The 14113-nt window shown below is 50.5% G+C and overlaps 1 protein-coding gene across 5 annotated transcripts in view; it reads left to right on the top strand.

Annotated features, from left to right (window-relative positions):
- Positions 1–1244: 1244 nt before the first annotated feature.
- Positions 1245–14113, top strand: part of LOC147016498 (interferon-induced very large GTPase 1-like) — a 55479-nt gene continuing 42610 nt past the window's right edge. Inside the window, exon 1 of one of the 5 annotated variants that reach the window (XM_085845200.1) lies at positions 1245–1378. The gene's annotated coding sequence lies outside the window, so the exon portion shown is untranslated. Of the gene's footprint in view, positions 1379–2434; positions 2585–3803; positions 4449–14113 lie in introns of those variants that run through there. The other 4 variants (XM_085845203.1, XM_085845205.1, XM_085845202.1 and 1 more) reach the window with 4 other exon arrangements.

The following is a 14113-nucleotide window of genomic DNA, read 5'->3' as shown; positions in this document are numbered from 1 at the left end:
TGCAGACATCGGCCAAATGGACCAAGTCTGCACCCACTGCTCTGCTTACAAGTTCAAGGGAGAGACCGAGGGTGTGTGCTGCAGCGATGGCAAGGTCGTCCTTGAGCCTTCTCTTGCCCTTCCTCCCTTGCTGAAGGAACTTCTCTCAGGCGAAGGTCCCCTCAGCAAGCACTTCCTTGACAACATTCGGACGTATAATGGCAGCTTTGTGATGACGAGCTTCGGGCACAAGGAAGCTGAAGTCCAGGGCTGGAACCTGAGCTTCCGGATCCAAGGTCAAGTGTTCCACCGCATTGGCAGCTTGCTCCCGCCTGAAGAGGGCCAGCCAAAGTTCCTACAGGTCGACTTCCTGGACTGACAAGCCAAGGAACTGGCTGCCAGGAACCACAGTGGCCTCAAATCACACATCCTTCAGATGCTCACAAAGTGGTTTCACGAGAATAACCATCTGGTCCGTGAGTTCAAGACTGCAAGAGATGTATTTACAGAAGGAGGCAACTCTGAAGAGCGCCAGATCATCATCAGAGAGAACAAGCGACAACATGGGCAGCACACACGCCACTACAACGCCCAGTCTGCACCAGAAGTCGCCATCCTAATGGACAATGAGCCAACATAACCCAGAGACATTGGCCTCAGACTTCGCGATGGGGAACTTAAAAGGATCAGTGAGCTGCATGCATCTTATGATGCACTCCAGTATCCCATAGTGTTCCCATATGGAACAGATGGCTACAGCATCCATCTGATGGCCAGGACTGCTACTGGACAGAATGGACGAAAACTCACACAGCTGCAGTACTACAGCTACCACACCATGGTGAGAGAGGGCAACCACAGACTGCAGATGCGACGACTCTTTCGGCAGTTTCTGGTCGATGTCTACTACAAGATCGAGACAGAGCAACTGGGCTTTATCTGCCGGGAGCAAAATAACTTGCTTGCTGATAACTACGACAACCTCCTTGACAGTCTCATAGGCAGCGATGGTGACGAACGCTGACAACAACAAAGAAATGTGAAATGTGTCCAAATTAAATGTGATATATATTAAGCACCACAGTTTACCCCTTTCTTTATCCTATTTTTTCCCCCGCCGGGTACTCACAGCTAGTTATAAATATAGTGCAACATATTTTTCGGACACACCCAAAATATCTCTTTCATTGTCATGACCTGAATCACACCTGATCGGTTTTCCTGTAAATGATACCCTGACGTTGGTTGGAAATAACGCGTTTGATGTGAAAAGTTTATTTGACTACGAAACGTGACGTTTGTGATGCCATAAATACTGAGACTTTCATGAGAAATTCATTTTCTCTTTTCGATTGGGATTTTAATCTTTTGGTGAAACACACTCTATCTTCCAAAAAAAGTAAGTTTGATTTTAAAAACCTTGAATTATTTATATAATCTGTTTATATGTACCTCCACCACGGAAGGTGGATGGAGTTTTCATGTTCACCCGTTTGTTTGTCTGTGAGTTTGTGAGCAGAATATCTCATCTAGTTAAGGACGGATTCAGACGAAACTTAATGGACCTGGAATGGGGAAGTGTGTGACGAGAACGAATTCATCAGATTTTGGTTGGCTCCGAATTCCCCCGGCTATAAGAATTCCCCCGGCTATAAGTTATTGGGTAATTGAGCCAAAAACTATATACAGTATCTACCTATGTATATATATACATACATACATACATACATACATACATACATACATACACATAATGATATCTCAAAACATAGTGAATGCATTATTGATAAAACTATATGGATGAGTTGGTTCGGTGATAAGAACAAGCCGATTCGATTTTGGTTCAGATCCAGATCCAGATCCGTTTTATATCAATGGGATACAAAATGTAAACTGCTCACCTGGTGGAGGTATGCCTCGCTTTTATGTATCGATTAACAGATAACCTGGCTCCACCAGGCTGTTGTTATGGAATTCGTTTCCAATAGAGTGTGAAATATTTCAGGAGTTTGTCAGGTATGTCCATTGACAGCATAATGGTGCGGGGACCCGTGGAAATTCCCTGAAATGTAAAATGTGACTTCAAGTCCTCAACCCCATTTTTCAAGTCTTCAACCACCTACCCTCACAAGCCCAAGCCCTCCTCGCAAACCCCAAGTCATCAACCTTATGAACCAACCTCTGTCCTCCCCCTCTCCCCCTTGTCAAAGTAAAAGCACATTCTTACATTCATCACACATTCTTATATCAGATAGATACATAAGCAGAGACACAATTTTAAAAATTGCATTTCACCACAAGACGGACAGACAATTCAAAATGCTTCACAGAAATACAGTGCAGCATATTCCAAGGACACACCCTGAATATTTATTTCATTGCCATGACAAGGTTAGGAATACCCAAACCACACCCAATCGGCTTTCCCGGAAATTATACCCTGACGTTGGTTGGAAATGACGCGTTTGATGTGAAAAGTTTCTTTGAATACGAAACGTGATGTTTGTGATCCGATAAATACTGAAAAACTTTGATAAGAAATTCATTTTCTCTTTTCGATGGGGATTTTCATCTTTTGGTGAAATACACTATATCTTCCAAAAAAGTAAGTTTTCTTTTAGAAACCTTCAATTATTTATATAATCTGTTGATATTGTTGCGAATTCGCGCCCGCCGGCGTGCGAGCGGCCACGTAACTCGAATCGCGGCACGTCGCCCACCGGACGGACAATTCTGTCGTGACCCTCTCGGACTAACGCCGGGAACTAGTCACGGGTGGACCTTTCGGTCTCACCACGATCGTGCCAATCGGCCCCCCGCGTGGGATAGAGTTGTTTGCCAAATTCGACCTACCTAAGTACCCACACGGAGGGTAGACCGGGCGATCGCACCTCGCCGCAGGTCGACTCCGGACACGGGAAAAACAGTTCAACATGAGGCACATTTATTCCGCGGCAAACGGAAAGCACACATATACAATTACAACAATTATGCACCAAAAGCAATTGCAACAAAAGAAACACAACAATGCAGATCTACTATCGACTACGCGAGCACACGGCAACACTTACACAGTTTTACTTTACAGACGGCGCTGACAACATATATACTCAAAAGCAAAAGAAAAGGGCCACCCTCAACGACAAGGGGGCAGACGGGCCTGTGGGCCGAGACCGGGTGGAGCCTACCCGTCTTGTGATGAGCCGCAAATGTCGCGGCGGTGCCCCGACTCTGCGCTCCTCCGCGGGTTTCATTGGCACTGCTTGGAATGGGGTGGGAACGGGGCCCCCTTTCCGCACTATCTCAGCGCGGGGGGGGGGGGAGGGGGGAATTGTTGATGCTCTGGGGAAAGAGGATAGCTGGCTCGCTTGGGTCCCGCAATGAGCGACTCTACTGCGACCTCGACCGCGCTCCCGGCTTCACCTCTCTGCAGCTCCCCGACAGACTCTGACTCAGACAGACTGACTCTCCTCCAGACCCGTCTTGACTGCTGCTGCCACACTCCGCCGCCGCAGCCACACCTCTCCAACTCGCCTGAGCCCAAAACTCTCCCGCTGCCACACTTCTCCAACTCGCCCGAGCCCAAAACTCTCTGAATTCACCCTGCGCTCGGCGCTTTATAGTACGGCAGGAGAACCCATATGCAAATTTCCGGATCAGGATGAGCTCGGGGGCGGAGCCACGCTCGCCCATTGGACGGAGGAAAAGTGGGCGTGAACCTCCCCTGTTCCTCGAATTTGCATATCTCGATTCTACTCCGACGCGCCTGGAGGCGGGGCCAAATCGCCCCGCGCTTGCTGATAGGACGGATCGGAAGTGGGCGTGTATCATTCCTGATCCGACTTCCCCTCGGAAAGGCCGCTCTTTGTACCCGCAGCTCAGCGCGCGCCCTGTACGAGGCCAGGACAGCCTGACGCTCGGCGCCCACAAGCAGCGCGGGAACGACCGCAGAAGGAGGGAGGAAGGTGGTGGAGGGCCTAAAGTGGCGGTGATGGCCACGGTGACGCTTGGAATGGCGGTGATGCGATGTTTGCGGTAGCGAGCTGTGAAGGTAAAGGTCGTGGCTGTTGGCGTTGTTGTTGTTGTTGTTGTGAAGCGGCGTTGCGGTTGGTGGTTGTTGTGTGATGGCGGTTGAGACGTGGTTGGTTCAAAATAAAGATAGAACAGAAAAACGGCTATCTTAAAGGGTTGCAGCCCGAATGAATCACTTTTATTCCCTCTAAACAACGGGTTTGGGCTAACTACACATGTACTTACAGAGATATCTCAGCTACGGGACCTGAATGGTGGTTTGCGAATTTCCTCAACCACAACAATATGTATCTTCACCACGAAAGGTGGACAAAGGTTATGTTTTCACCCAATTGTTTGTGTTTGTGAGCAGAGATGTCAAGTTAAGGATGGATTTGGACGAAACTTGGTGGACAGACAAGTTGGGTGTGTGACAAGGTCGAACTGTTCAGATTTTGGTGAGGATCCGAATCCGGCCGGCTGCAAGAATTTTAAAGTTATTGGGTCATCGAGCCAAAAATGAAATACAGTATCTATGTTTGTATGTACGTATGTATGTGCGTATATATGTACATATGTATATATATATATATATGTATATATATATATATATATATATATATATATATTATTGTGACGTCCACGGGACTTGAACAGTCCCGCTAACGTAGAATGAGCCGAAACTATGGAGGCGGTTTATTTCTATAACCCAAAGATGGCGGTTCTAATCGCTCTACCGCAAACGGGATGAGGAAGGTGGCACGAGTCGCTTTTCACTGAGTTAATGATGTTTATTTCTCTAATCAGAAATAATAAGACTCGGCAAGAGGAGGGATCCGGGGCGATTCGAATGGATGGTGGTGTGGGTTCGGGCGTGGGGAAAACACAAACAATTCCAATGGAAATACCAATCTCAAACCCTCTAAGGCGCCAGGTACACACACACACACACACACACACACACACACACACACACACACACACACACACACATACACATACACATACACATACACATACACATACACATACACATACACATACACATACACATACACATACACATACACATACACATACACATACACATACACATACACACACACACACGACGTAGCTGGTCCTGGTGGTCAGGCTGGCCCGTGGTGGTGACGCAACAGTCCCTGGATTGGCGTTGGACGAGCTGGCGTTGCGCTCGTCTGGTGCAGGAGACACCATGGTGCTGTCGACCTCCTGGTGTAGGCGCAAGTCCGCTCACAGCCGCCAGGGAGCCGGTTCTGGCGCCAAGTTGCGAGCAGGAGAGGGAGGCAGGTCCGCCCGCCGTTCGACCCCGTACTCCGAGCCAGCAGAACCCCAGAGCCAACCGAGGTGAGGCACGAGGCACACCAAGGCCACGAGACACGATGAAACCAGGATCGAATCAGCGCAACAACACAGCACACTCCCAGCACAACAGCCTCCACCAGAACGGTTTTTCTGTCCCGATCTTCTTCCTCCTCCTTTTTCCCCGAACAGAGCCTTTTTATCCTCGAGTCCTCGTCACTTCCAATCGAGCCGTTTTATTGGCCCTCCGCCGTCGCCTTCCGCCAATCATTATCACGGGGCGGAGCCATCCGCAGCACTGTCCTGTGACGTCACGGCAAGCCTCCAGGGAATACTAAAAGGGGTTTACGCAGACACACTTACCCTATCCCGTATCCCTATCTAATTACGTGACAATTATCATTTCCCCCTTGAAGAAATGGACATTTACTAGACAACTTATCACCACTGAATTGCTACTTATTACATCGAGATCCTGGTACACTCGAACAGCATGGCATACCTAATTAAACATCCTAATTACCCTTTGAATGCATACCCCCCCCCCTCCAACGTAACACTGCCCCCTCCTCTGGTACCGCAGCTCCTGCAAGGTATATCACAGGCGCTACCGTACCAGTCTTAACATTTACTGACTCACACCTGTTTAACCTAACGAAATAAAGTAGGGGGGGGCAATGGGCAGCGAGTCGCAGCTAACTTACCTATCCTGCTTAATGTACTACCCCCTTATGGCCTTATCCTCGCCGAAACAATCATTCATTTTTTTATTATTTTTTTATTTTTTTATTTTATCACATGAGAGCACTGAGCGAAGTTGCACTCCATCCTCTGGATCATCGCTCTTGCCCAACACTCTTCCAGTGATCTGGGGAGGGGAAACAAAAGGTTCCAAAAAAAAAAAAAACACAATACTTATACTTTACATTCCGACTCTAAGCCTTAACGACACTATTCACGGGATATTTACACTTGAACGCGTCCCCCATTGGATGCTAATAGACCCAGCGTTACCTGGTGAGCCAATTTTCAAATTTGCTTGCCCCAAAATTATGCGGACATCATGCCCTTGCTGCACATGTCAAGTTGTGCGGGATCGAGTGGGACTCACACATCTTCACAACACTCACACCATGGTCATCATCACATTTCTAGGTCATGGTCCCCATTTTAATGATGCAGGCTGAATCCCGTCATGGCCGTGGGGTGGGTTCCCACAAGATGATGGGGGCATCTCAGGTGCAACCATGCCCACAGGTAAGCTTTAGTCCAACCCGGACGTTTCTCCGCCCCGCTCCCTTTGATTTCCACCCCCCTGGTAGCCATCAGCTCTAACCCCATACAACACACTGGAAGGGGTCTCACTAGCTCCTCTGGCCTTCCTGGGTCGCCAATGTCCTACCCGCCTTGGTCGCCCAACCAGAACCTCTCCCAGTTGCCTCCAGACACTGTCACCATGAGCCACCAGGGGTGAATCTCCTTGAAGGGGGTCGCAATTCCCGCTCACCGTGAACATCAGCAATCCCTGTGGACAAGCACATCATCCCCACCCACAAGACCCACATGACTCCCCCACCCCATCGGCCTTACATGTGACACCTGCATTTCTAACACTTCACTGACCATGACCTTCCCTGTTACCACACCATGTCCAATAAAAAAAACAATGTGTGCACCATACATTTCACTTCTTAACTTAAAACAACTCACACAGCACTTCTCACCCGATCCACGCACCAGCCATTGGACAGCCACTTGTGCCCGCTTTGTTACCAATTACCCACTGTCACGATTGTCACTCTAAAACCCAGCAGGACTTACAAACCCTCAACTTCAGCACATGGGGCAGGAGGCTGCCCGGGCCTAAGCTCCCGCACAGAAGCGGCCAATCTTCCCCTCACACACTCTATCCAATCCGAAATATCCCGACCCATGAAAGGGCTCAATCGGTCACAATGGACGATCTGTAGGAGTGCGTGGCAGCCCATCTGGATTTTAAAAACTACATCGGTTACCTGTCAGAGTATCACACCGGGGCCCTTCCAGGGGGGGGGGTGAGTTTCGGGCACACACCCTTCCTCCTCTGTGGCCGGAAGAGCCAAATGAGGTCTCCAGGGAGGAATCTGGGGGGTGTGTCCGAGAGTCATACCTCAATTTAGCACGCGAGGAAGCCAAACCTATTTGCTCCCTCGCAAAGTCATGAGCTTTCTCTCTGCTCTTACGCATTTTGGAAGCATAACCCTCCGCCGAAGTCCATGTTGGGGTTTCAGGTGTCACGCCCAGCCACAAATCAACAGGGACCCGCATCTCCCGACCAAGCATCAGCAAGGCAGGGGTGCAGCGCGTGGCATCATGCTGCGCAGTCCTGTATGTCATCAGGACAAAGGGGAGATGTTCGTCCCAGTCCTGCTGATTCTGGGAGGTAAAGAGAGCTAACTGGGTAAGCAGAGTTTTATTAAACCTCTCCACCATCCCATCCGACTGTGGCCTTAGAGGAGTGGTCCGAGTCTTGTGAATTTGGAGGAGCTCGCACACTGAACGTAGGAGTTCGGACTCGAAGTTCCGGCCCTGGTGTGTGTGCAGCTCCCTCGGAGTTCCAAAACGGGTGAAGAACCCCTCCACTAGTGCTTGGGCAACCAGCCGTGCTTCCTGATTGGGCAATGCATAGGCCTCCGGCCATCTGGTAAAGTAGTCCATTGCCACCAGAATATACTTGTTGCCTCGGTGGGTGGTGGGTAGAGGCCCGACCACATCAACCGCTACCCTCTCAAGTGGTGCTCCTACATTATAAATTTAGAGGGGGGGCCTTACGTGCGCATGGTGGTGTTTTCTTCCCCCGGCAGAGGTCGCACCAACGTACCCATTTTTGGATGTCGCTGCCCGAGTTCACCCAGTAGAATCTCTGCCTCAATTTCGCTAGTGTTTTGGTTACACCTAAGTGTCCCATCGTTCGTGTTCCATGTACAAGCCCCATCACCTGTTCTCTCAATTTCTAAGATACCACTAACAACGAGGAAGCATTTCCACTCGTTGGTAATTCCCACTCCTGGTACAAAATGCCATCCTTCAGCTGGAGCATCTGCCATTGTGCCCAATACCCCTTCACCTGCGCTCCAAGCAAAGCAATTTCTTTCCACGCAGGCCGTTTTCCACCCTCTAGCCAATTACAGAGGTGGCCCAAAACAGGGTCCTCCTTCTGTTCCTTTTTCCAATCGACACTACCAAATTCAGGAGGTGGTTGTGGCAGAGTCCGATGGCTTACTCGGGCGGCACATAGGCATGCATCAATTTGTTCCTGCCCAATCAAATCCCTATTCTCTTGACGTTCACAAAATTTGCATTGGTGCTGCCAACAAGGTCGCCGAGAGAGAGCATCTGCGTTGGCATGTGTTTTGCCGGGCCGATGTTGCACAACAAAATTGTACTGCTGCAGTTTCTCAAGCCACCTTGCAATTTGGCCCTCCGGCTCCTTGAACCAAAGATGCCATTGCAAGGAGGCATGATCAACCCGGATCAGAAACTCCCTCCCGTACAGGTAAGGATGAAAGTGTCCAACTGCAGACAGCAAGGCCAATAATTCTTTGCGAGTGACGCAATAATTTCGCTCGGGCTTTGACAGAGCCCTACTATAATAGGCAATCACTCGTTCGACACCTTGTTGGACTTGAGACAGGACCGCCCCCAATCCTCCCTGACTAGCATCCGTGTCAAGGATGAACTGGCCAGTCTCGGCCGGATACGCCAAAACTGGGGCTTCCATCAGACGTTGTTTTAGGTGATTGAATGCTTTGGTACAGGTTTCTGACCACACAAATTTAGCTCCCTTCTCTGTCAATTGGTGCAATGGTCTTGCAATACTTGCAAAATTTTCCACAAATTTCCTATAGTAAGAACAGAGGCCCAAAAATCCTCTGACCTCTCTTACATTTCTGGGGGTGGGCCACTCTTTTACTGCCACTGCCTTTTTTGGGTCTGTGGCCACACCGCTCTCATTCACCACGTGACCCAGATAAACGACCTCTTTCCTAAAAATTTCGCATTTCCCAGGGTTCAGTTTTAACCCGGCCCCCCTCAATCGCCTGAAAACTCCACCAAATTTTTGGCAGCCTGCTCAAATGTGGGAGCGTGGACAAGAACGTCGTCTAAATAGATCAGGCATGTTTGCCATGGCAGCCCAATCAAAACGCGTTCCATCAGACGTTCAAATGTGGCGGGGGCATTGCACAATCCGAAAGGCATGACGACAAACTTCCAGAGGCCCTTCCCTGTGGTAAATGCTGTTTTCTCTCTCCCTTGTCGGTCCATTTCCACCTGCCAGTAGCCACTCTTCAAATCCAATGTAGTGAACCATTTTGAGCCGGAAATGGCATCGAGTGTATCATCAATACATGGCAGGGGATACGAGTCTTTGAGCGTCACTTGATTGAGCTGGCGATAATCCACACAGAACCGAATGGTCCCGTCCTTCTTTCTCACCAACACAATGGGAGACACCCAAGGACTTACCGAGGGCTCAATAATTCCAGCCTCCTTCATCTTTTCCACCTGTTTTTCAGCCTCATCCCTCTTTGCAAGAGGTAGACGTCGTGCAAGCTGTCGAACAGGTCGAGCCTCGCCAGTGTCAATTTGGTGCCTGACTAGACTCGTGCGTCCAAAATCCTCGGGAGAGAGAGAGAATACATCCACATTAGCACCAACCAAATTGTGCAATGACCTTACCTGGTCCACTGTTAACCCCTGTTCTGCTCGGTTTACCATGTCCCTTACTCCCTCTGGCCAATTTGTTTTTCCAAAATTTTTCCCCGACTCCGGCTGACCTGGCGAGTCTGTGGTTCCCTCCCCTCTGGTGATCTCCACTACACTGCTACACTTTGCTATAACAGCTCCGTCCCTCACTGTGTGAGGGCTGTCAGACAGGTTGAGCAACCGAACCACTACCATGGGCTGATGTGTATCCATGAGTGTACGACCCACCATCAATCCTGCAGTTTCCCCCGAGCTCCACGGCTCTACCATCCCGAGCTGGCCCATGTGATTGGTCCTTGCCGATATCCGGGCCAACACCACGGTCTCGGACCTGGGGGCTACGGTCACGGTGCAAGACATCTCCAGTCGCGCCCCCTGCACCTCCTCGACTTCCCCCAGTCCCTCCAACCGTAGCTTTTCAGTCCCTAGCCACATGTGACCCCGCCCCAGGTCTAGTTGGCAGTCATGTTCCACAAGGAAACTCAACCCCAGAAGGCATCGGTCACACACTTCTGCCACCCACACCACCGCATCGACCTCAAGGCTGCCCAACTCCATCCTCACAACCCCACGACCCATTATCGGCGTCTTTGCTCCGTAGCCAGTTGGAGACTGTGTCCTGCTAGTCTATCGATTTTGCCCCAACCTCCAACACTTTGGTCCAACACTAGCGGGCTAATAACGGTATCACTTGCACCCGTGTCCACCACTGCTTCACAAAACTCTCCCTCTATCTTTACCCTTACCCGCAAATTCCCCACACCAATTTTCCCACAATTCACTATTTTCACCAAGGGAGGGCACTTCGCCACAATCTCACCAGCCAAGCATGGCCCTGTATGCTCAGCCCGATCTAGTTTCCCCGACCCCCGACAGTGATCTCCGGACTCGACCTTGGTAAGGGCATCTCGGATAGACCTGGCGATTCAGCAGGAGGATTCATCCTCTCCGGGCTTGAAAGTCTATTGGAGGGTCTCTCCATCGCCGGGTACCGGCAATATCGTTGCATGTGTCCTCTTCGCCCGCACTGGAAACAACTCCCCATAAAAGGCCCCCGTGGGTATCGGTGTAATGTCTCTTCCGGTTCCGGACCCCCTCGGCCATAATCAAATTGCTCTATTGGCTGGGCTGGACCCCGTCGCTTTGGTTCACCAACTACCGAATTACCCCTTATCAAACTTGACAGTTTCTGGCAAATTTCCTGTAACATTTGGGTAATGCCAATTTCTCCCAGCCCCTCTCCTTGATCCTGAATCTCCGCCTGTCAGACCGTCACCGATGACCTCTCTGGCATCCGACCCGGCCGCCTCCACGAGGCTAGCCTGGCTGCGCACTCAGCCGCTCGGTGAACGGTGGGTGGATCCTGTAACTCCACTAGCGCTCGGACCTCAGGGTCCGGAAGAGCAGCTAAAAATTTCTCTAGTGCCAGTCTGTCCCACGCCTCCACTGTAAGGTCCCGATACGCGATCCTGACTGATTGGTAAATGTCCTGTGCCAGCTCCTGCACTGTCTCACCCGGCTTTAATCTGCGGTGCTGGAGCTGGGCCCGCACCAGATCACAGTTCGCTGCGAACCCAAACCGACGGCTCAACGCCTCGCAAATGTGGGAACTGGTCAACATCCCCTCCGCGATCACGTTTAACACATCTGCGGCTGGTCCCCGCAACGTTGCCACCAAATTCCCTGTACGTTCCCGCTCATTCCACCCGTTTTGTCGAGAAATACACTCAAATTGCGTCAGAAAAGCTTCAAGGCTCCCTGACCCGTCAAAATTTACCAGGGGGATCACGTTTACGGTGGCCCACTTCTCAGTTTCTCCCTTGTCCGAATCCAGCCCAGGGATCAAACACCCTTGTGGCTGCGTATCCAATTTCGGAGCCCACTATGGCCAAAGATGTTTTGTGGTGAGGGTCTCATGGGTCAATTTTGCCTCCTGTTCCAAACGTTGAATGGACCGATTCACCTCTTCCCGCAGGATCTTCTGGGCCCGCACAACCTCCTCCAAGGCTCCGTCGCGAGTTTGTAGCTGCTCCTCAACCAACCCGGACACTCTACTTACAAAAGACGGCTCTACCAGGCCTTTATCCAAGACTTCATCTTGGCTCATAATTTTATCTTGTTCGTCCAAACGAGCCTCCAATCCTTTTACCTCCTCCGCCAAATTCATCCCTTGCTTCCTCAGCTCTCCCTACTCTTCTACTTGTAGCTGCATACGAGCATCCACACAGGCACGATGACGTTCCAGGCTTTCATCCACTTTATCTACCCGAATGTTCGTTGCATCAATTTTATCTACCAATTTTTTTGTTATATTTTCCCCCTCCAATGTAATTTCTATCTTTGTTTCCTCCAATCTATCCTCGAATTTACTTTGTATTTCCCCCAATTGAACATCCACACACTCCTGCATCTCAGTTTTCATTTTCTCCATCTTTTCCCCAATTCATCCCTCATTAAATCGATCCGTGCACCCAACTGTTCCCCCATTACCCCCAATTGATCTGTCATTTCTGCCATTTGTGCCGTCATGTCTGCCCTCTGTGCCGTCATGTCTGCCCTCTGTGTCACGAATTGATTTTCCATTTGTGCCGTCATTTCTGCCCTCTGTGTCACGAATTGATTTTCCATTTGTGCCGTCATTTCTGCCCTCTGTGTCACGAATTGATTTGCCATTTGTACCGTCATGTCCGCTATTAAACATTCCAACAGTGTCTGGATCATCATCGCACCGGTTTCCGGCGCTGCCAGCCCCGCTACGGGCGATGAAGCACGGTCCACGCTTGGAATGGGGGAGGTTCCAATCCTACCCCCGTCTCTCCCTCCTTCCCCCGACTCGCTGCCAGACACGTGGCCTTCCTCCTCAAACATCTGCACATCCGCCATGGTGCAGAAGTCCCGTTTGCCGCCAATTAAATTTAATTAGAAAACTCCCGCCAAAATTTTCCCGCGCTCGCGCGCTTTTCTGCAGTAATTTTATATTCCAATTCGTGGCGAGATTTTAGTCCTGGTATATTCTCCCGATACCAAATATAATTTAGAGGGGTTCGAACATCCCACTCCTGACACCAATGTGACGTCCACGGGACTTGAACAGTCCCGCTAACGTAGAATGAGCCGAAACGATGGAGGCGGTTTATTTCTATAACCCAAAGATGGCGGTTCTAATCACTCGACCGCAAACGGGACGAGGAAGGTGGCACTAGTCGCTTTTCACTGAGTTAATGATGTTTATTTCTCTAACCAGAAATAAGACTCGGCAAGAGGAGGGATCCGGGGCGATTCGACGGGATGGTGGTGTGGGTTCGGGCGTGGGGAAAACACAAATAATACCAATCTCAAACCCTCTAAGGCGCCAGGTACACACACACACATACAACGTAGCTGGTCCTGGTGGTCAGGCTGGCCCGTGGTGGTGACGCAACAGTCCCTGGATTGGCGTTGGACGAGCTGGTGTTGCGCTCGTCTGGTGCAGGAGACACCGTGGTGCTGTCGACCTCCTGGTGTCGGCGCAAGTCCGCTCACAGCCGCCAGGGAGCCAGTTCTGGCGCCAAGTTGCGAGCAGGAGAGGGAGGCAGGTCCGCCCGCCGTTCGACCCCGTACTCCGAGCCAGCAGAACCTCAGAGCCAACCGAGGTGAGGCACGAGGCACAGCAAGGCCACGAGACACGATGAAACCAGGATCGAATCAGCACAACAACACAGCACGCTCCCAGCACAACAGCCTCCACCAGAACGGTTTTTCTGTCCCGATCTTCTTCCTCCTCCTTTTTCCCCGAACAGAGCCTTTTTATCCTCGAGTCCTCGTCACTTCCAATCAAGCCGTTTTATTGGCCCTCCGCCGTCGCCTTCCGCCAATCGTGATCACGGGGCGGAGCCATCCGCAGCACTGTCCTGTGACATCACGGCAAGCCTCCAGGGAATACTAAAAGGGGTTTACGCAGACACACTTACCCTATCCCGTATCCCTATCTAATTACGTGACAATTATCATTTCCCCCTTGAAGAAATGGACATTTACTAGACAACTTATCACCACTGAATTGCTACTTGTTACA

Source organism: Eptatretus burgeri, chromosome 11 (assembly GCF_056783735.1).
Source record: "Eptatretus burgeri isolate ZD-2024b chromosome 11, Ebu_testis_v1, whole genome shotgun sequence".
Classification (NCBI taxonomy): Eukaryota; Metazoa; Chordata; class Myxini; order Myxiniformes; family Myxinidae; genus Eptatretus; species Eptatretus burgeri.
The sequence above is the reverse complement of the archived record's forward strand: the minus strand, read 5'-3'. Positions and strand labels throughout refer to the sequence as shown.